At 38.5% G+C, this 24,035-nt stretch overlaps 1 protein-coding gene across 3 annotated transcripts in view; it reads right to left on the reverse strand.

Moving 5' to 3' along the window:
- Nucleotides 1–24,035, reverse strand: part of TRIO (trio Rho guanine nucleotide exchange factor) — a 243,336-nt gene that overhangs the window by 213,802 nt on the left and 5,499 nt on the right. Inside the window, exon 1 of one of the 3 annotated variants that reach the window (XM_079302721.1) lies at nucleotides 17,927–17,949. The exons of the other annotated variants lie outside the window; for them this stretch is intronic. The gene's annotated coding sequence lies outside the window, so the exon portion shown is untranslated. Of the gene's footprint in view, nucleotides 1–17,926; nucleotides 17,950–24,035 lie in introns of those variants that run through there. 3 annotated transcript variants of the gene reach the window in all.

Here is a 24,035-nt window from a genome sequence, read left to right on the forward strand (position 1 = left end):
GTTAGTAAAAATAAATTCTTATCTAATCATAACTTTTACAACCTTTTGGTATGCCCATGGGATCTTCAAGCTAAAAATCCTGTTACATAACTAAGCAGGTCACATCAAACTCCACAGTTCTGCATTTCCATGCTAGTGAGTTTTGCTCCTCTCCCCTTTGGGGATCTACATTTTCAATATGCATTTGTTCTTTTCAATTCTCAATTTTAAGGCTGACTACACTTAAAAACTGAGCATTTAGTTCACTCCACTAAACCATCCAACCTCTGGACTTGTTCTGAGACCTCTGCTACATTCCCATTCTCCCCTGCCTGAGCAATTCAAAAGTGATGGTCTCTCCCCCCAGCCATGGAGAAATGTCTGTCATGACACATGAGAGACTCACCTTTAAGACACTACCCAGTAACAGACTGTGCTCTTAAAAAAGTATAGGCATTATTATAATTAAATAGCATTCAAATTGGTCTGTATATATTGCACTTGATCAATAACAACCTATTAGTTACTTGACTTCTTTTCACCAATTAGACCTAGCAAATACATCATTACAAAACTGCCTACTGCCTCTGGAGAACACTCAAGCATGTCAACAAATTACTAACTTCATTTGGTATTTAAAATTTAGTATTGAATTTAAACAAAGCTGCTTAAATTTTCACAAAGAGCAGTTGGGGCAACTAAGAAGTTCAACTAACAGCTAAAGGCTGACAGAGGATGTCATTGTGCTGTGAAAATCAAGACTTAATCAGTAGTTTTGATACTGAAATAACATCCAAATTAACTGTCTATGTTGAACTACACAAATACCAAATTTTTACTCAACCTTATACCTGAGTAGTTCACAACACACTTCCTCTGAGAAGGTACATACTTGTTTCTGTTTTGCTATAATAATATTTTTTTTTAAAAATCGCACATATACTCACCCATCACCCTCCCTCAATATTGGAAACTGGGGGCTGAGGGTGGTGTGTGGCTCCTCCAAACAAACTAACCTTTATGTATAACTATGACTTTTATGAGTAAGTGCTGTACTGCTTAAAAAGCACCTTCACTCTGGAAGCTCTGGGAACAACTCACTTTAAAGGCACTTCAACAGGATGCTTGGTACCATTTATTCTAACTGGACATTTTCTGCAGTATTTTGAGTCATTTGGCACATCTAATTAGCTGGTAACAACTTCAGCAAAGTGGATTTGAAATAAAGTAACACCTTGCTAAATCCAACCCAGGTACAGCTATTATTATAAGCTTGAAGTAAATATTTAAGAAAAACACCCACAACCAATGAATAAAAACAACAGACCCCTTTGTAACTGTGCTAGTTAATGACACCTAATCTACTTAAAATTCAGAGTTTAAGTGCTTTTTAATTCAAGTGAAAATCTTCTATTTGGGTAGATACACATTTCAGCAGGGGCATATAGAAGTTTCCCTAGGATTTATTACTAGGAGGAAAACAGAAGTCCAACTGGCATTAGCACCAAATACTTCCTAAGGAAAGCAGCCTCAGAACAATTAAGCCACAAACCTGGTGGGTGCTAATCTAAACTATGTCTTGACAACTCTCATTTACAGAACCAGTATCTTTCCTAATATGCACAGAAGCAGAGAGATGGCATTTCCCTTTCTGTAGTTATGTGCATTCACACTCAAGCTCAATCCAAAAATATTCTTTTGCAAACAAAACAGTAGTTTTGGCATTAAGCTTATTTTTGAGGACCAGAGTATGATTAAGGATAATAACAGAATCTTTTAAAGTTCTTTGTGAAAGCATTTAAAAATAGAAATAGTTTATTTGCCTCTTCCTCATATAGCATAAGTCACACTATCCTACATTCAGGATGAAAATATGAACTATGCTTTCACGCATGCATACCAAATTATTTTACAGTATTACAATTCTGGAATTCCATATAACCAGTATACTTTGTTTACTGTGAAAAAGACCACACCCCCCTAACAATTTTAATCCACTAATTTACAAGTGTACTTTCCTTACTGACTAAAGATGCAGCATTTTCTAAAGCTAGTGACATATTTGACTAAAGAGACAGAAAACTTTGCTTTGAGTTTTAAGTATCTGCAGCTGATCAAGCACTGTCCTTTCATCACAAAATGCAGTTAGTATGGATTTAAAAAAACTTAGATGTCCATGAGAACTTTTAGGAGATTTCTTGGCTTCACTCCTATGCAAGAACAATTCATTGGTATTTTAAGTCATCATAAGGCTATACAAATAACTTTGCAAGACTAAAGTGAATATAAATTGCACTGCCTAGAAGGCTATAGCAATAGGAGAAGTCTAGAAGATTATAGGTACCTTTGCTTCTCTCTTGTAACTTGTATTTTAAGGGCATTTAAAGGAAAATTTATCTTAACCTATACTTACTGGTATCAGTACAATTACACTATCATAAACTATTACAAGAATCATTAAATTATTAAATAGTGATCATCTATATTTATCATTATTTATTGTTGTAAGTAACAAGTTCCTCAAATAAAAAACAGTTAATTCAACAGTTGCAGAGAGATCTTTATTTGGCTAAGATATATAATACATACAGCATATGCTCTAATATGATTATAGGATTGTCTCATTTAACTCTATTTTCACGTCTCTACCCTATAAAGCATTATCTACAAGTGGAATTTGTGTGCAACACCAGCTCTTGGTTATTCCAACAAAAAAAATTGTGAGCTCTCTTAGAACTGGCTCTAGCTCCCAAAGAATGGCCAGCACAGACTGTGTGCTGCTCTCCTCTGCACCATCCCACATACATGAAGCATATTCCTAATACTAACCATTAATGGCTACTGGTTGCATGTACTTGACCAAAAGAGAAAATGTTTCCCTAATGTAGGATTAGCATTCAAACTCCAAGGAGTTACCTCAATGGAAGAAAAATTAAATAGAATGGAAGAATCTTGCAAGTTGAAATGGACTGCACCAAACTACCACTTTCTTCCACACATAATAATTCCTCCAATATGTCCACATTACATCTATTTACATGCATAAATGCCAGTAGTCATAAAAAGCTCCATTCAGTCGCAGCAAACAAATGACCTGTGATACCATGAGTACACACAGATTTCACAGTACATCTTTCTGGAGGCTGAAGCCATCCACAACAACTTCAACACTGTGTACTAGTATCAGAGCTTAAATATAGCATCCACTTCCAAGACCTATTTGAATGTCAATATTAATCACACTGTCACATGCATGCGTCACCAGGCACAGGGGCTCACTCAAATACAAAGAGAAAATTATGACAGCATTGGTCAACACCAAATTAAACAACAGTAGCTCTCTCTGTATGTAAAATTTTGTATTTTCCTTTTGTTGATATGATGAAGAAATAAGCTTTAGAATGAAACAACACCTTATAATACTTTATTTCTACAATCTCCATCGTCATCTTGTTAATTGACTCCACCAACAGATGCAACATCTTGCACCCCATAAAAGGCACACTAAACAAGACCATCTCTGTTGGTATTACACAGCTATTACACAAAAGGGATGAGGAGCCACACTATCCCTTTGCAAATAAAATCTCATACTCAACTCTCAGAAGTTTCTCCAAGTCAATAATTAAGAACCGAAGTTAACAACTATGAGAGAGAGGATTTGTAGAGACTAGAAACAAACCATCTTACTTCAAAAAATCTAAAAAACTAATTTCAAGATGGTCCTAGACCTGAGACTCATTGCCCATTATCAGGCAATTCAAGGTCACAAACACTTTCACCTACTTTCTTGACAACTGGCCTATCAATACGAAACTTTCCTTACACAGGAATGCTGTTTAACTCTGCATCTAATACCTAAACTGCATTGGCTCTGATGTGGTAGTGGCATCAGCTTGATTTACAAGTCAACTAAGTATTCTGGTAACCATATATTCAAGGATATGCTCAATAAAGAGAGAAACAAAAGCATCCATATAGGGGGGAAAGGATATTAAAGAAACAGATTAAGTTCCACCTTCGCAAATAAGGTAGAAAAACCTGAGAAAGTTCAACAAAGAGCAACAGGGATAAATAAAATTAATCTAAGAGATTGAATGCACCCTCAGCAAATTTGCAGATGACACCAAGCTGACTGGTGCAGTTGACACACCTCAAGGATGGGCTGACAGTCAGAGGACCTGGATAAGCTCAAGAAGTGGCCCCATGGCATTCTCATGAGGTTTAACAATGCCAAGTGCAAAGTGATGCTCCCGGGTTCGGGTAAACCCTGGTAGCACAGGCTGGGGATGAACAGATCAGAGATCAGAGCAGCCCTGCCCAAGAGGACCTGGGGGTGCTGAGGGAGGAGAGGCTGGACATGACCCAGCCATGGGCACTGACAGCCCAGAAACCAATCCTGTCCTGGGCTGCATCCAGAGCAGTGTGGGCAGCAGGGGAGGGAGGGAATTCTGCCCCTCTGCTATGCTCTGGTGAGACCCCACTGCAGGGCTGCATCCAGCTCTGGGGTCCCAGCAGAGGAAGGACAAGGAACTGTTGGGGCAAGTACAGAGGAGGGCCAACAAGATCAGAAGGACAATTCTAATCCATCTGCATGACAAGCAGCTAACCAGAATAAGACTCTTTAGCACACAAAAGTGAAGGAACAAGAGAAAGGTTAATAAAATCATGACTGGCTTGGTCAGGGCAAATTAATTGTTTGCAAACTCTTTCAATACAAGAGATGAAACTCTCAAAGAAAACTAGAGGGTAGAAGGCTGAAAACAACACAAGGAGGTGGTTAAAGTGATTGTGTATGACCAGATTTTCAAGACATAAAAGAACACACAATCCAAAGGAAACACTCAACAAGATGGAAGAAAAGCAAAACTCCACAGGTCACTGAAAATACAGAAATATCATTCAGCTATGGAAGACCCAGTTGCATGCTGAGGCAAGAGCTGGGGTTGTTCAGCCTGGAGGAAAGGAGCTCCACTCAGGGCGATCTTATCACTCTACAACTCCCTGAAAGGTGTTTGTAGTCAGGTGGGGGTTGGTCTCTTTCACCAGGCAGCAACTGATGGAATGAGAGGGCACAGTCTCAAACTGCACCAGGGGAAATATAGGGTGGGTATTAGGAAAAAGTTTTTCACAGAAAGAATAATAAAGTATTGGAATGCTTTGCCTGGGGAGGTGTGGAGTCACCATCCCTGGATGTGGCACTTGGCACCATGGTCTAGTTGAGGTGCTAGGGCATGGGTTGGACTAGGTGATCTTGGAGATCTCTTCCAACCTAGTTATTCTGTGATTCTGTGAAGAGAGTGAAAAAGCTTCACAGATATTTATCTCATCCTTGTGGGGCGTTTCCCAGAGATTTGGTTTGGTTACTGGCAGAGGTAGAATAGCAGGAGACATAAACATTTGGTTTGGCCTGAAGGGACAGTAGCTCTTCATGTTTCTGGACCTGAAGACATTTCAAAAATATTTACAGACAGGAATTTCAGTTGTTAATAACAAGTTTCATAGTTAGCAGCACCTGTTTGAACACAAGACAAACACTGTACCATGAAAGAACTAATATTCTGTGACAACTCCTGTCCACACGTTTATCATCAAAAATGAAAGTTGACCAAAAGATTGCTTTAGTAATTTTACTATTACCTGGGAAACAGTACTACAGTATTCTAGTTAGAGGAACAATTGCTCCTCTCATTTGAGTGCTCATAATTAAGATGAAAGCAACTAAAGTAATGTCTGGTCCTTTATGCATATGAACTTGCTAGTTAAATACACAACTGGAGATAAAGGGGCACTTTTGAAAAGGACAACACTGAATTCTTGAAAATCTCTAATAGGAATTACACCTGGGAGAGGCAGAACTGAGCCAAAGTTACCATTCCCACAGGAGCTCTGTATATTACAGCAAACCTCTTCTGAGACCTCCTGCTTGATATTGGCATATACATGTCTGCACAATTCAGTAGTTCTGCCACCAAGGGACTCTGCCCTCATAGTACTGACTGCAAAATGGAGTGGCAGTGTGGGAAAGAGTCAGTATTAGGAGAGAGGAAAATTACCCCACAACAACTCCAAATATAGCAATTCTGACTCTGCAGGGAGTGTTTTCAATCACGCCTGACAATTTTGATTTTACAAGTGGTCTATTATCAGAGTCACGCAAATGACTACAACTCCTTACAAGTATCCATTAGAGGAGAGAAAAATGCACCAAAGTTCAGGGCACCAGGAGCCATACAAGGAAGCCAGATTATATTGCACACTGAAGTACTCTTTTCAGGCCACAGATTTCTTCCATTTGGAAGCACACCTTAGAAATAACATTGCACTTTCTCTGAACAAAGAGATGCAGTAACAAACTGGGTGAGAATCTGTTCTCTTCTGAAAGAGATCCAGGCATGTTTGCCCATAAAAGCCACTTGCCTCAAGAGGTCACAGCCTGACTGCCAGTCACAACCTTTCCCTTTCCATAGAAAGGGAAGAGGCAAAGATGTGCCTGGACTTCTCTGTCACCTCAAATTGCTGTCATACACAAAGTCCAGGTTGAATTCTACAAACAGTTTTATGAAAGCAGCGGGTCAACCTATAAATGCAGCTAAGGAAAGCAAAGTAAAATTGAAATCCCTCCAAAAAAAAGACTTGCTCCCTCCCTTCATACATGTTCCTTAGCATCTCTGATTCTGGGATAACCAAAGTATGCTACTTAGTTTTCATTCCACAAAATCATTGGCAATACCGTAATCTTAAACGCAATGAAGATTCTTCTCACAAATGTTGTTTAGTGGTACTTACTTATATAAAATTCAAACTAATTTACTAAAACAAGTATTTCTCAAATGCTCACTAAGTCACACCATTACTTTATCTTCCCTCTCAAGAAATTAAGCTGTATAACCAGATGTCCTTACAGCTGGCAGGCCAGGATGAAGTCCAGTATGAAACGGATGGCTGCTGGTTGTTGATGCATCAATGTACCAGCACCTGAAGAACTGCTACAGGACCAAGCAAAAGTATGTCACCATTAAGGCACTGAAGACAGGGTAGCAAGAGACACATTACACACAAATTTGAAAGATGCAAATATATTGCCAAGCAGATATTTAATTCTGAGTGGACAACCAACTGACAGTGACAACTTTTCAAATTTAGTGCTGTCTTTTTACACCAGAACTAAACATGAAGCCTATACCTGGTGTTTTGAGGGACAGGAGGATTTCTTTGAAGTCATCAATTCAAGCCTTAGATATTCAATAAACTTTTTTAAAGGAGTTTTTTTCTATTTTCATGTGGTAATATCAACTTACAAGCCATGGCAGATTTAAAAACAAAGTGTGCTGCTCATGTGCCAGAGCTCACCATCCTTCCAGACAAGTCTGCAAAAGCAAATGAACTCACTCACAGTAGGTCTTCAGAAATGTAAATTTTCGCCTTGGTCTCCCATCCCTGTTCTTGGGCAATGCAAACTCTCAGCCACCAAAGAACAAAAGAATGGAGGGCCTGGGAGGTTTTCTTTAAGTTGGCAGCAGCCCTTAAAGAGGCAGGATCTCAACAAATCCTTACTGTCAGCAGTGACCTTCACTAAGCCCTTCAGCACATCTTCATTAAGTACAAGGGCTCCACAGCAGCATTTTTCATCAAAATTGATCAATGTTTCCTACAATTTTATATTACCTTCAGATCCCAACATTCTCTCCTGGAGTCATCCTGACATATTTCTGCTAGAGATGCCACTCACAGAGAAGACAAAAGTGAGTGCTGACACCTCCACCAAAGTGAAACCTTTCAAACCCATAAGCCAGTAACATTTGGACCCAACTGCAATGACGCTGCAATCAAGCACTTGGGACTTCAGAAAATATTCTTCCATATAACTCTACTACAGAGATGAAAATCCTGGCAGATGGGCATATATGAAAGCTCTAGCTATCACAACAACACTACTTGAACTCTAAGCCTTACACTGATGGGTCTTACAATAGGCCTATTAACAGCACTCAAAAATTTATCTAAGAATTAAGAGCTTACAATTTATGCTCATCAGAAGAGGCACAGTGAAAGGATAACATTATCCACTGGACAGTTATACTTCTCCAACCTGTTGCAAAATACTTTAACTAATGATGAATTCTACAGCAACATCTCAAATTTTTCAAAACATATGAACCAGTGCTCAATTATTTCTTTATGAAAAAATAACTTTGGAGCAGCTTTTGCACAAGAAGGATTTCTCCAGCCTATCTGCATCATGGAGTCAGTTCATGTGCCTGATTTCTGACTGTCCTCTTCCTACAGCATTTTATTTGTTTCTTGGCTTTACGCAGCTCAACATTGAAATATCTTGCACTCTCCAACACACGAGCAGGACTTGTATGGTTATCATTCCATTCACATCTGAACCATGTATTTTTCTAGGAGTGAATGTGTGGAGGAAGAAAACATCATCCATTTGTTTGAATCTGGCAGAGAGGAACCTCAAATACATGTCCCTTTCTAGAGCAGGGGTGATGAACTTGTGCTTTTTAAACACACAGAATTTTTCCCAAGTGGACACAGGTCCCAGTCAAAACTGGAACCTGCATTAGGGTGGTACTGACAGGTAACCTGAGTGCCTTGCCCCAGGAGATAACACAAATGCAACAGCTGCTGTGCCACATGTAATGCCAGCCCTCCATCTCACACCTGTAACTCAACCAGACATCTCCATTCCTTCAGCTTCTCCAAGGCCTTGCAGTCTTGGGACTATTTGGATCCTGAGAAAGGTTTCTTAAGCACAATCCACCTCTTTAGATGAAGTGATTATTCATTTCACACAGTAAATTAACTCTCTGTCACTATTGTATCTTTGTTACCTCATTAGAGCATCTGCTGAGTTTCAGGACCTAGCTGCTGACCCTCTTTGGTTAAATCTACACTTGAGTTTGGTGCACAGTGCAACAGAAGAGGATCAATACAGCAAAACCCTACTGCAGAAACCTCAGTGGCTAAACTATGTATTTTGAATGAAGTTTTACAGGAAGTTTTACTTTTGACTGGCTATAGTCTGGTTCTGTGGACTTAATAGCTATTTGTAATTGGCATATGTAATTCCTTTCAATTTCATCTGAAAGGAATTCTATTTGTGTGCCTGAAATGCTTCACATCAAACAAAGACAGTGAAATAGGACAATCAAGAGATGCACTCCAAAAGAACACTTTGATCTGAACTAAATTGCTAATGGAAACAGCCATTAGGAGGCTCTAGATAACCAAACAGATTCTGTGTAGTTTTAGGCCTATGGAATGAGAGAGAGAGTACTGTTCTCCTCCTACTTTTTGTCCACTGAAGAAATGTTGTTGCCATTAGATCATATCACTGAAATACAAACAATCTGAACATACTTTAAGGTTTAGACAGGTACAGGCATTGCATCTATAGTTCATTTGAGCTATGGAGCAATACAGTTTGAAGCTTTGTGTTATAATCCAGCTAACGTTAATTGTGGTACCAAAAAACAGATTTTCAGTGGCCTAAACTATGTCACCAAGAGTAGTTTTTCAATATGACAAAGTCAAGCACTGGAACAAAACAAGTCACCCAGTGACAGGGAGCCCCACTGATTTGGAACAGCATGAACACCTCAAGTCTATCCTGCAGTCCTCCAGTGGACTAAGAAGCCACTGACCTGAATAGCAAAGTATAACAGACAGTTTTAAAAGTTTGCCTTCCCACTAAGAATACAAATCTAAAACAGCAAACAAATCTCATCCATTCAAACAGATTGTTTTGTCTTTTCCTTACTCTACTGCATAGACATTTTGTACATGTACTACTTAACTGTGGTTATTTTTACAAAGGTCACATCAAGATGGCAATCTAAATCAGCTAGAGACTTCTTCAAATTGCAGGCACCTGGAAGTTGTTTGTATCTTCTGAAACTGGCATCTAGAATATTCTCAACTTTAGAAACAGGCTACACAAATCTGAATTTTCATGCCACAAAAATAGAAAGGAACCCACAGTTTCTCTCATGAGAAAGCCACAATGGAAACAGTTCCCAAGGGAAAACTGTAATCATGAAGGTTATTTTTCCTTCATTTTAATTTCCAATTTCAGTTAGCAACTGCAGAACAAAATGGACACGTTAAACAAGACCATTAAAAAGCCAGCCTCTTGTTTATGAAAACTCACCAGGTCAAGCTACATGCAGTGTTTTTCCTCATACTGAGACAACAGAATTATTTTGTTTTCAATAGCCTTCTGACAGTTTACTTATTCTTTGTGTCCTACACAGAGCTTCAGGCATTTCAGCAGCATGGTAAACCAGCAAACACCTTTAACTAAAATAATCATCAAGTCTTTCTCACTGCACATAAACTATTGCCATTTCAATGAAAGCCTTGACAAAAGGTCAAAAATGGAATAAGAGGTTTCAGGGAGGCACAGTTGTAAAATGACTTTGTAAAGTAAGGGTCCCTAAGTTATCTATCCCAGTTAATTATCATGTGGGGACAGACATCGATTATCTGTGCAAACACAGAAAAGGACAGTGAAGCTTTTGAAAAGGAGCACTGAGGCAAATAAGCAATTATTGATTCGTGTGTTTGGCAAACATTTTCACCCACTCACGAGAAGGAGAGTTTAAGAGGATTTTCACTACACAGTAATAACAGAGGCAGCCTCTCCAGCTCATAAAAGGGAAGTCAGAACATAAGCCAGATGCAAAACTCCAACAAACACTGATTCACAGCTCCAGTCATACTCAAAGTCATGTATAAAATGAGCAATTCAGCCATCCAATAAGCCAAGAAGGGGAAAGAGAGGGCAATTATGTCTCTGTTCAACAGAGCGCCATTTAAGTATTCCTTCTGATTCAGCACCAACCCTTGTGATCAGTATTCTTGGCCTACCATCAATGAATTTAATTACACAATTATTGAAAAAAATGCAGCATTCTCTCTTCCCTGCTTGCCCACAACTAGTCCAATACAGGTCACTGGAATTAGTCAGAAAGAACATGTAGAATAGCTACCTCCACTTTTGCTTTTGAAGTTCAAGTCACAGAAACATACAGCTCAAGCATTACTGAAAATTACATGCTTCCTTTCATTGAGCAAATGGAGCTTAATCTTCTCTATTAATTGATACAATGTGAGAGGCCATGAAAAGCGCACAAAGTTACTTAACACCCATCGGTTCTTATTTGAGATTCTGAGACATTTAACTGACAGCTGTATGTTTGGATCCATGTCATCTAGCATGGTTCTGCCCAACTGTTGGATCCTCTTCTCCTATTGAGCATACAGAGGCAGCTGAGTTTCAAACTCCTCCTTTGTTCTGCCTTCTTCCACCTCCACATGCCGCTAGCATGTTTTAGCAGCTCTGCTAACAAACACACTTGCTGTCCCACAGCCAATGCCTCCCTAACTCCTTCTAATTTTTCCTACTTGAAACAGCTGCATCAACTAATTAATACAGATACTGCAGCAATAAGCACAAAGTTCCTAGCATTCAAGCTGACATAAGTGTACTTTAAAGACAATGTTCTTTAACAGGAAGGAATTCAATACAAAGGAAAGAACAGTGCCTTAGCCACGTGAAAACAATACTGTTCTACTGTGACGCATTGGTGACTGGTTTGGGAACGAGATGCCCTCCTCCCTGTATGCCAGGTTTGGGCTTTGGCCTCCCACATTTGGGGGTTGGTGGAGGGGAGGGAGAATACAAGAAGGCAGCAAGTGAGGAAGTCACGGCTCTCCTCTTTCAACTTGTGCCATCTTCCATAGACAAAGTATTTATTTGCTTTTGTTGTTGCAAAGTGAAAATGTTAAGCAGGATTCAAGACCCAAATACCTTCCTTAATATAATAAGGATGTGCCTCATTTTCAAAGCTGACCATTCCAGAAGGCTTTTGAAAGAGACACTGTTCTTTCAGATACCCACATGGCACTATGCATCCCCAAGAGGCAATTAATTTTGGATCCTGACCGATGCCCTGATGTTCCAAGTATATCAGCTACGCATTAAGAAAAGGACTTCATTAAAGGACAGGAATTTAATTGAGTCTATATTCAGGTATGTCTCTGAAAGCTAGAGGGTAAGGCAGAGCCAATGTTTCAAAGAAACACGTACGACCTCCTTCTCAGGAATTCAAGTTGTGTAGCCTACATTTAATTCTCTCCAACACACAGGAGCCAGTCAGACCAGAGATTCCCTTTTCTGAGCACAGTAAACTTCATCATGTAGCCGCTACTTCAGGAAAAAAAACTTTCACACCAGCTCCAAAAGGTCAGGGACTAGGAAAATAACTAAAGATATCCAGAGACAGAAAAAGTGCAGTATTACTGGACAGCAAGTCTCTGTACAACTTAACTAACTCTGTACATTAACTAACCATTTCTAGCCTTAAAAACAACTACAACTTAGACCTGTTGACACGGAGAAGCACTGGGAACAGCAAGGGTGCAAGAGTATTTATTTCCACGTTTTCTGTCTAAGCCTAAGAGCCTACTCTTAAGGACTTTTCTGGTCCTGTTTAGAACTTTGCTCTTCAACAAATTACTGACCTCATCCTTCAGTTCCTTCAGTCCAGTCAGTATGGCTGCTCTATTGTATGATTTTTAAGTCTACATTTTTCAACAGTACATAAACACAAGTCTCTTTTTAGTTGTCCATCCATTCCACTAACCATTTTTTCCACTTCTACCTTTATCAGATGTCATCATAAAGCCTCCCTTTGGCAAGGCCAATTTCAAAGGAAAATTTTATAAATTACCTTATTTACTACAGAGGTATCTTTATAAACTTATCCCGTTAATTCAGAACCATATTCAAGCTGTTGGCCAGTTACCAGTTTCATACATTTGGCTAACAATTCCTGCCACCAGCTTGAAGTGTGACAATTTTTATTTTACCTCTAAGACATGAGCCAAAATACTTCCAATGGACTCAGAACTCTAACCAAACCAACCACAAAAGCAAGGCACCCAGTAGTAACACTATGTTTAAATTAAAAGCAATGAGCAATGCTTATGGGTTGTGGTTTGCTTATTTCTTACGGCAATATATTCCTTGAATGCTGTTAACACCAGATAAACTGCACACATAGCAACTACTGAAGTAGATGTCATTTGAAAAAACATTCAACCATATTCACTTTCTGAGCTAAACTCAAGGCAGCATTTTAAATATCACAGGGAATGACAATTCTAATTGCATACCGCAGAATTAAATCCAAGATTGCTGTCAAAGCAACGTTTCAGAATACGTTAACTTTAAAATTACTGTTAGCCAAGGGAGTAAACTCAAGTTAGCTCTTTCTTGACCCTACTTCAGTTTTTCAGTTATATGAACTGCTCTTTTTGGAAATATATCTTTACATTAATAGTGTCAGCTTTTCCTTCAACATACTTTACTAGGAGGCAACAATCAAAATTTATGTGATTTGGCTGTCTTTTTAAAGGTTTAATACAAAATTTATGCTTCACATCTCCAACTACTTCACCAAGAACAACTTTTGACTACAAAGAAAAAGTACCTGGGAAAAAGTCAGCCTGAAATTAGTCAATCTGTTTTTCCTCAACAGCATACCTTTGCCCCTGCAGGAAGTTTTGATTGAGCCTCCTTAAGCAGGGAAAACTATCAGCAAAATAACCACCATTTCCAAATAGCTTTATTTTCCTATAGCTGTGACATTTCTTTAATTAAAATGTGTGATTAGTAATCTCATCTGAACACAAGACGATTACCTAGAGATAAAGTTCAGCAAATCTCTTGAGATCAGTATGGGCTTGTACACATATCTTCTGCAGCAGAGCTGGCAGATCACAGGGTGCAAGGGGACTAACCACAAACATGTTTATCTGCTGGGGTCCTTGTGGACCTAACACTGTCAGTGACCCTCTGGCACAACTAAGCTGCTCTTTCCACAAAAACTCAAGCAATAGGTTTCTACTGCAAGTGGCAGGAATTTGAGGAAGAATGTAAGAAAAAAGGTAATTTTAAGGTCAATATTGTTAACAGTGACTTTTTCTTGAGTTGTGTTATCAAGGTTGTACTTTGTATTACAAAATTAAGGAATTCTATTCAAGTTCCTTTCCATTTTCTTGATCTTTTCTTCAGGGAATAAAAAAACATTAGACCTATCTAGGGCAGGGACTATTAACAGCTTGTCTCTGATTTGAGCACATTATCCCTGTAAAGCAAACATCTGAGCAGCAGGGTACATAAAAATGCAACCCACCTTTACATTCCTTTCAAGGGTCGCCTCTCTTCATGACCTCACTGCACTTCCAGTCCCAAGTCTTCTGCATCACATATCCATTATCTCCTTTCCATTATTCTGCCTAGGCTTGTCCCTCTTGTTCTGTGCTTTAAAAAAAGATAGGCTTCCTTTTGGCCTTGAAATTGGTGGTTGCTTCAGGGAAACAGTACATTTCTGTCAAATGGCCTGTGAAAATTCAGGCTCCCTTGCATCTATTAATCTGCCTGTGTCCATTAATTGAACTGTTAGTTCTGTTTCAGTATAAGACCTTAACCACATCAGAAAGAGCAGCTTTTGTAGCAGATAGGTAGAGTGGTGATTTCCAGTATTTCTGTAAGTGAACTGACCCTCTGCCTTAATTCTGTCAGTTACTTTCTTCCCTGATTTTCTCTTTCATCCTTCATTGTCTCAGATATACTCCTGCCTTCTCCCAGCCAGCTATTGCTGCTTTCTCAAAGATTACATCTCGTATCAGTGCCAAACTTGAATATATCTGGGCAGAACCAAGACTAGAATAGCAGAGCTTATTCTCCAGAACTGTACTTCAACTACTACAAGCTCAGCAATTCACACAGATGTCCTGCCTCACTGGTTAGAGATTGCTTGACTGTTCTCCAGAACAAGCAACTGTTTTACTTGCTTCTCCCTCCTATTCCCCCAATATCAACAGAGCAATATAAACATTGCAATATAAACAGATATTGACTTGAATTCTAGCTTTATTCTCAAATTTTCTGCAAAAAAAACCCTGATGCCTGGATGATAAATGCATCACTTAAATATACTTAATTTATTCTTGGTTTAAATGTGGCTGGTAATACTGCCTTTACACTGTGTGCTGCTCAAATTTAACCAACCCCTAACACAGGACTTGGAAACCAATAAATATTGACATTTCAAATTTAACTCCAACATTTTCAGATATTTGTCACCTTTGACATCCAACTCCACTAGGGAGAGACAGGGTTATTTTGTTTCTGATAATTAGCTCTCTACCAGTCACCTTTCAATAAGGAATACATTTCATTCCATTATGATATTTAGCTTGACATGGAAGTCATTTGACATATTCAGTCAATTTCTATTCCACAAAGCAGCAGGAATGCATCTTGTACACAGCAACATTACAACTCTCTCACATGATGTGAAGAGGCACCCCTTTATCTCTTTTTGGGTCCTTTCTTGGAGATTACATGACAGTTCAGTTCAGAAAGTTTCTTATTAAAGCAGCAATTTCAGTCCACATAACGGGCAAATAAAGAGTGCAATAATTTAGGTCACTTATCACTATGAACTTCCAATTAAGTCCTTTAGTGTCATACATTCTTCCACAGGTGTTTTGCATGTAAACCCTAGCCTATTATGCTCTGGAAAGCTTTCCTCACCTGAGAACATATTTTGTCTTTTCAATCTTAATTATCTATTGCTTGTGAAAGGAAAATACATAATTTGGTTCCTTTCTCCTCCTTGGCATTTGATAATTTTTACACCTTGCTTCATTTAACTTTTATTACCATGGCAGAACTAACATGATGCTCAAGTGACAAAAATCAATCCCTAAGAAATTGAACATTAGAGTGTATTTGGGTCTATAAAAAAAAAAAAAAAAGTTTTAAAAAAAGTACCAAAGTATCTAATTTGTCCTCAATATACCTATCTAGCAAATCAGCTTATACATCTGCCTTTTTAATATTTTACCGTGAATTAACATATTTTTACTCCCAAAAATACCTCTGAGCTAACATAGTAACCAGTACCACCTACTATCATTCACTAAGGCACTTAATGAAAACTACCTAAACTTTAAACAATGACTCAATACAGATAGGACCAGGTGTGATTGAAATTGCCACAAAGAGCATTCAAAAACTAGGTAAAGCAGCATTAAGGCTGCCAGTGCAACCCTTATTTGTCAGCACAGCACACATGCTGTATTTCTCAAACTCTGCAGGGCTTTTCCACTGGACCCTCTACTTATCCTTGTGCAGATAATGGACCTCCTGTAGAGACGAGCATTGATGCCTCATGATTGAGCTTATTGTCTGCTGGACCTCTGTCTTATTTATTGAAGAAAAGGAACAAAAGAAGGGATCACAGAAGCAGAGACAACAATTAAGACAGTGAAAAGCCACTTGGAAAAAGATGCCTATCCCTCCTCTAATATTCATCTCTCCCGTGGTTAAACAAGTCTCATTAAATTAGGAAGAAATCTTCAAACCTGAAGATTTTGAATTCCACTTCTCAAGTCAGAACAGGAGCCAGAGCCCAAAGTCTTAGCAAAGGAGACAAGTGGGAGTGAGATTCCTACCCCAAGTAGTAAAAACACTTCATGAAGAAATAAATTAAGGCCTAAGACGCTATGTTGGCTGCTCAAGACCACAAAAACCCCTGCTGTCATTTGCTGCTGTATCAACACATAACAAAGCTTCAGCATATGCACAGAGGGAATTGAACTCTGGCCGCCCAGACAATTTACAGACTGCACTTTTTTCCACCTGAGTATCAAGGTATATCTATCCTTGCTTACCACACTCAAACACAGGGTTCTGCCACTTCTTTTTAGTGCCCAGAGAACCTATACAGCATTATGGAGAGCAGCACCTTCTTGCTCTTTGAGTCCACTCAGGTTGCCTCAGTGGACATGAACTACAAGTCACATCCTGCTCATGAACTTGCTTACAAGCAGAAACACCACAGGTTGCACAGCCACCCAGTTAACCAAGAGCTCTTGTAAAAGGGTTTTACAGCTCTAACTTCCTAACAGTGGGTTAACACAACAGAGACTGCAACATGGATAAATCCATTCCAAAAGCATATTCTGGAAAAATATGAGATTTTAAACACAGGTTTTTTGCTATATAACAAGATCTTCCATTAAGAAAAAGTTTAGATTGTTAAATTTAAATTTAATATTGGTATATAACCATGACAGTAGGCAGTCAGGTCCTTTTGCTACAAACTGTTCATTGCTATAACAGATAAACTGCTGCTTGGAACAAATACTATTTTTAGTAATCAAAGACTCCAAATTTTTTTCAAAACAACCTTGTAAAAACAAACATTCTCAGGCTCCACTGGAAAACCAAACAAAAACATAAAGCAAATAAGAACACAACTATTTATACATCTGCAAATATTCCACAGCAAATGATATAGTAAAAAAAGGGAAGGCATTGAGTAAAAAAACCTAACCCTCAGTTTTTTGTGGGAGTGATGGCTGAAGAGTTACTGCTTGAAATTAATTTAATCAATAATACCATTTCTACCCATAATATCCTATTACATTTACTATATTTGTAAATGGTAACATTTGTTTTTCTGACGAAGTCAATGCATAAATATATGCATTTCATCTCTCCAATGCAAAGCCTTAGAATTAGGTATAGCATTATGAAAGAAACACTCTTCACTGGCAGTTGGCAAATGCCAAGAGATTTAACTGCACCGTCCCTGCATCAACACAGTGGAAAAGGCCAGTTTTTAGTTAGCAATACTGCATTGGTTTCCACCAGTTATCTAAAAAATGTACACTGTTACTCAAGGAAGAAGGAAAGTTTGCTTATCTTCATTTTCATGGCACTACCAGAGTCACCTATCAAGGAGTCACCTAACAACAGTAATCTACAAAACTCTCACATATTAACAGTTTTTCCTATATTTTTTCCCATGACACAAATTTTACACACTCAAACAAGCTTACTTTTCTTTACCTCAAAGGAAAGCTGACAGCTTCTAAACTTCGATTTGTGGCAAGGCAAACCCTTTTAGACAGCCAAACATCCATTCTTAAACGTTCAGATTATCCTGGTTCATTCCTTTCTATGTACAGATATGATGGAGGCAAATCTACCACTTCTTGAAAAAGTTGGGAAAAAAAATTACACCCCTTTTTAACCTCACAGCTACTGGTTCCAATTGCTACTGGTTTTAAGCTTCTGTACAGTAGAGTCCGGAGATATCATTTCCATTGAAAAGTTCTCCAAAACAAACAAAAAACCACCAACACAACCCACAATCCACTTTTCCAGGGAGTTAAACTATGCTGTAACAATAATCATCAAGAGAGAATGAGATTTCTCAGTGTTGTCTACTTAAAGCACTGCAAAACTCACAAAGCTTGATGTAAGTTTTCCTCTGAAGCTGTCTACTATAAAGTTGAATGCAAGAAAAAAGCAGCTATATCCAAAAGGGGTTACACCACTCAGTTATGTAAGGCACAAAGGTTCAAATTTAGATTTATATTTAGTTCGTCAATTCCAACCCAGAGTTCAGCTCAGTAAACTGATCTATTTTTAGCTTTTGACTCTTTTGGACATTTCCTTCCTTCATCTGTGTAAATGCGTCAGAGCTTCTAAAATGTTTCCCTTTGGCTAGGGTAGGATGCATCTGATTCCAAGCTTAAAAAAAAAGTTAACACACACACACACGCCGAGTGGTTATTGTTGGCTGAATTACACCCTTGTTCTGAGTTAAGCATAGGCAAATTTGACTCCAATCCCCACGCTGTACTAGAAAAGATTGCTCCTTCCGCACTGACGGGTTAAAGCATGTCACAGCTAAACCCTACAAGGATCATGAGACAAGCCGTATTTTATAACCTTCTGTAAGGAGGCTTGACTTGGGCCTCCTGCCTTGGTAATTCAACGGACAAACAGCAGAATTTTCCCAAAATGGGGACAAAAATTAAGTTCAGTTTTGTAACTTTCTGCTCAGCCACCAAGGCAAGAAATTCAGACAAGTATAATTCCTTGTTATTCTTCCAAAGACAGCCTTTCACTGCATGTGGAGAAACCAGTATCTTAGTTTCTACTTCTTTATTCATTTAATGTAAAGCATTTAACAAGCCAATGTCCTGGTTCTGGCCTGGAAGGGGACACACTTAGGACCCAGAGTACCAACTCCTGCCATTTTCCGGGAGCAAGGGGAAGGGTTCATTCCCGACTCAGGGCAGCATGGTCAAGGGAGTGATCAGGGATGTCGGGGGCTTCCACAGGACATGAGCAATAATATTTCTTTTCTTGTACACTCTGTCAATCACTGTCTGTTTTCTTATCTCATTACAGTTCCCAGTAAATTGCTCTCATCTTAACCCATAATCTTTACCTCTTCTGCCTCCAATTCTCCCCTGCATCTCACCACAGGGAATACAGCAAGGGAGTGAGCAAGAAGAGTGAGGGGAACACAATTTCTAAACCACAACACCAACCAACAAGCCATTAGATAAGTCATTATCATCTTTCCATCTGAAAAGGTGCGACTGTCCTAATAAATTTTAGTTTGGCTTGCCTCTGTTGTCCTTACAGAAGGCCAGTTCACATGATAACCCTGTCAGTAAAGCAATGCCTAGCATTAATTTCTTCTTTGAACTTTGCAAATTATGGCAAATTCAAGCCTAACAACTACCTTAAAGTGCTGAAAACAACTACTTAAGACACAGGAAATGAAACTTCAAGATGTGTAAAGACCATAAGCTACTACTGAGCTGTTCCATTTCCATTCTTTTAGGACCCAATCCTATGCACAGTGTCAACCAAACTTAAGTCACTGACAAATATTAATAAAGCAAATAAAGACAGGGATAAAAGTTTTGATAGTAAAGCTTTATATAAAAAAATAAACAACAATGGTTATTCAGTTTATTAAGCAGAGAAATTATATGCTATTTTATTACTCTACAGTAGAAGACAGAAAGAGGCATCTTTGGGTTTGGCATCTTCTTAAGTCTGATGTTCAACATACTATGTGCTGTCGACTTCTGCACATGAAAACATGAAAATCCAAGCAATCTATACTTCAATTCACCTTCATTTGTTGACAGTTTTCTACATTACTTTTCTGTGCATTCAGCTGCAGATATCTGGAATTCAAGGAATAGGAGAATTACAAAGGGCAAAGACACTTCAACCTCAGCCTAAAGTTTTTAGAAGAAGGTGGAGTATTTTTATGATCTCAGAAAATGGTATCATCTTTGTACTCAATGCTACTTAACCCAACATGACCAGAAGTCAGTGGCATGATAAACATTTGGAAATTGAAGAACTTACTACTTTAAGGCCAGTAGAAAATTATATCCAACACTGTACAGCCCAGACTATGCAATGGATACAGTAAAGTTCACTGTGCAGCATAGGAGGTTAGCCATATAATATTTGGTATTTAAACACTCAATTGGTATAATTTACTTCTTGGGATGCTCCTAATTACCTAGGACACACTTTGTCACCTGATTTCGTCCCAACATTTAACATCTGTTTGTGCTCTGAAAACAAGCAGTCCCCAAGACTTTAAACACTTCTGCTTTCATGAAATTTCACCAACAACATTTTTTATTGTTTGATGGCCTCAAAATTATTAACCAGCTATGCGACCATCACAAGCCTCAGTGCATAGTCTTTGATACTTTATCAATGCTTTGATAAAGTATCTCATAAGGCTGAAGGCTTCCACAAAATTACCCACAAAAAATGTAGAAATTCTGTATAAAGCCTATAAGTTTTGGATTTTGAATCACTCTTTTATGCAATAAGTGAAGTACAGAATAGACAAAAACAAGTAGGTATTTACCTGATATGTCCCTGTGAGCCCTATCTTTCTTTAGTATATTTTCCTGTTGATTTTTAGCACTTAGGAAATCTCACTTCACTATAACCCTGGATCCTCAGACTCTAATTGCTAAGCAGTCATGTACAAATCTAACCACAAAAATCACTACTGCTTGTTTACACCATCTGCAGACACCTCAGGAATAACTATCACTGCTTATACATGCACTAAGACTACAAGAAAACATGAGTAATTAAGCTCTGGGTAGTTTCACAGATGACTAGAACGCATTGGGATTACTCACAATAGCCCCGTTCAGTGCCTGCTACCCAGAATACTTTCTCCAACTTTTTAACAAAGAGATTTGTCATTCAAACTCAACTTTTTGAAGCCACATGGAATATTTAGTTTGACAGTGTATACATGCACACATGTATCTTAATGCACATGAGTAAAACAAACCTTGCTGAATCTCAGCCTCATGTCAGACATGCCAATAACATCATCCTGACTCTTGCACAGATTTGTGGGAATTATCTAAGCACACTATACTACATCTACAGTACAAAACAAAGTAAACCCCTGACATATTTTGGATGCTGGAAGCCTTTTCCCCTGATACTTTCCATCTTGCTTCATCAACATCTTGGGCTCTAAAAGACAAAAAAAAAAAAAAAAAATTCTCATCTCCCTGTAAAGACTGCTTTCTCTTCCCACCATAATTATAAAACACTAATGACTATTTCAGTTATTTGGTAAGGTCCAGATTACAAAATACCATATTCAGAAGTACCAGCAAAAGACATAGTTCAGCACTCTTCAGTAGGAAAACTTGTTACATATTTGCAGTTGTTTATATGAAACAGTGCTACTGCCACTAACGCAAGGCAGTAACACGGGAGATTAAACAAATTTGACTAAATGATTTCAGAAGACTCTACTCAACAGTCTTGAAAAACAACCCTATTTTTTAAACAAATATACTATTAGGCTACTTCAGATGACGTAGAGCAGCTATTTGGCAGATAAACCACTGGGACGGGATTTGTATCTTTTAAGCACAGTCTTCACTCAGACTGTTTTGTGAAACTTTGTGGACACAACTCATTTATGACCCTCCTCTTTGTGTATCCATACAACAACCCACTCGAGAGGCTGAAAATCAGATGCTTTAATGTACTGTAGTGTCTACTGCTAAAAGCACTTGAGTTGTTCCCTGTCATTTCAATTCCTCCTCCTCACTACTGGGTAAGTGATCTGTTTTCTCAAAACAGCAGTATCCTTCCTGAAGGAATATGACTCAGCTTTGCAGATCATCAGTATTACTTCACCAGTAGTCTACTTTTCAATTTTACTGCACCGAGAAAAATGTTAAGTTAAACAAAGATCCTTCTCCAAATCAGGCAAATTTCTTCATGAGAACAAATAGATGTAACCACCTTAGTCATTAAATTAAAATAGCCTGCAGTGACCTTCGTGGGATTTTTTTTTTACCTCACAGCCTTTTTTTTTTTAAAGATTAAATTTGGTTCTTACCAATACCTAGCAGAAAAAAATCATTTCCCCTGTTCTCTTTAAAATTATCATCCATTTTCCTTCATTTCCAAAATTGCAATGTGTCTTTACTAGGTTGACACTTTAGCTGACCAGGAACAGCTATTTCAGTGATCTTACCTCCTTCTTCAAGATGCAGACCAAAAATCACAATCCAGTTTCACCCCATTAAACTGGCTCAGCAGCCAACATCTAAGCATTTTTTGACACTGGAATTCATTTTTTCTTTTCAAATGAAAAGGAGTAGAGAAACATGAACATTTTCTCTATATATTGGGGTAAGGAAAGCTTTTCCAGCTTTTCTTCAGATTTTAATTACCCAGATATTGATTTTACATGCAAAAGCTTTTGGAAGTCATATGATATTTCAAGTTGAAATTCACATCTGTTTGTGTTAGGTTGCTGTGGGACATGTTTAACTGCAGACAAACTACTTTATAAAAAAACATTTGCTACCCATCTTCTACACAGTGACTGAGCTCTGCAACTGATGAAATCCTCAGCTGTACCAAGTCTCCTCCTACTTCTGTCAGCTCCTTTCTGAGCACATCAGCACTTCATGACAGCTCAAATGTGCTCCTTCCAAGAATGGACCTGGCTTTTCTCTAACTCCCATCTACCTTCCACTCCAAATGTGCATTTAGTTTATCAACTGCCAGCTATCACAGATGTTACAAGTAATTCTCTGTCCTCTCTTAGAAATATTCATGCCTTCTGCCTCCAACTGTTTCAAACACACCCTAACCTCTAACTAAATCTATCCTTGCTATCCACAGAGAAGCTTGGCTGCTTCACACTAAGCCAAATTCCACAACAGCTGATGCATTTCACACTGAAGCTCTCTATCCTCATCTTTATTGTTCCAGGGAACGTCAATTCAACAATGCTATTTCCCAGCCTAACTTCACCATTGCAACTTCATTGTTTCTGCAGTTATTTTTGCTCTGCATATGCTCATCAGAAATTATCAAGCTGTGACATTTTTCTATGGTGTTTTTCAAAATATCATTTACACACACACACACACACACACCATCCTGCTTCAACCATCCTATTAAAATGGATACTTCTGAAATTGGATCAAACCTTCACAAAAGAGTTGACTTCTTCAGCCAAGGTCAACTGGCACTAATGACAGCAACACTTCTGCAACCTTCTCATTTACTAAGGCAACTCAAAGCCCAAAGTAACAGATTCTTGAAAAGTTTACACAACATTAAATTTTTCTTGTGGTTATCTTTTAATACAAATGTTGTCATCACTCTAAGTCACATGAAAGAATGGACAGCTTGTTTTATACTTTACATCTTCTGCATGCTCACCAGCTCTTAAAACACACCTCAGCTCCTGACTGCCACAGGATCAAGAACCAGTTCTTGCAGAGGACAGCAGGGAGCTGTCATGTGAGCTACCATCAGTGCTGCCTGGCAAAACTTCATTTTTGGCTTCACTATTAGATGATTTCTGTTAGACACTTGTAAGTACTCTGTAGCTGCTCCAACTGTCACGCCAAGCAACAACCACAGCTCTGACTACCTTCTCTGTAAGGTGGCTACTACACATCACCAGGAGAGAGTGCCTTCCTAAGAAGATTCACCTATCTTTATAGATGGTGTGTTCTACTTAGTGGTTTTCAGATGGAAATTTGGCTTTTCACATCATGCCTACCTTGAAAGTTATTTTGCCCACGATCTAAATGATAGTGTGTTTTTATTAATAGTA

Source organism: Erithacus rubecula (genome assembly GCF_903797595.1).
Source record: "Erithacus rubecula genome assembly, chromosome: 3".
NCBI classification, from domain to species: Eukaryota; Metazoa; Chordata; class Aves; order Passeriformes; family Muscicapidae; genus Erithacus; species Erithacus rubecula.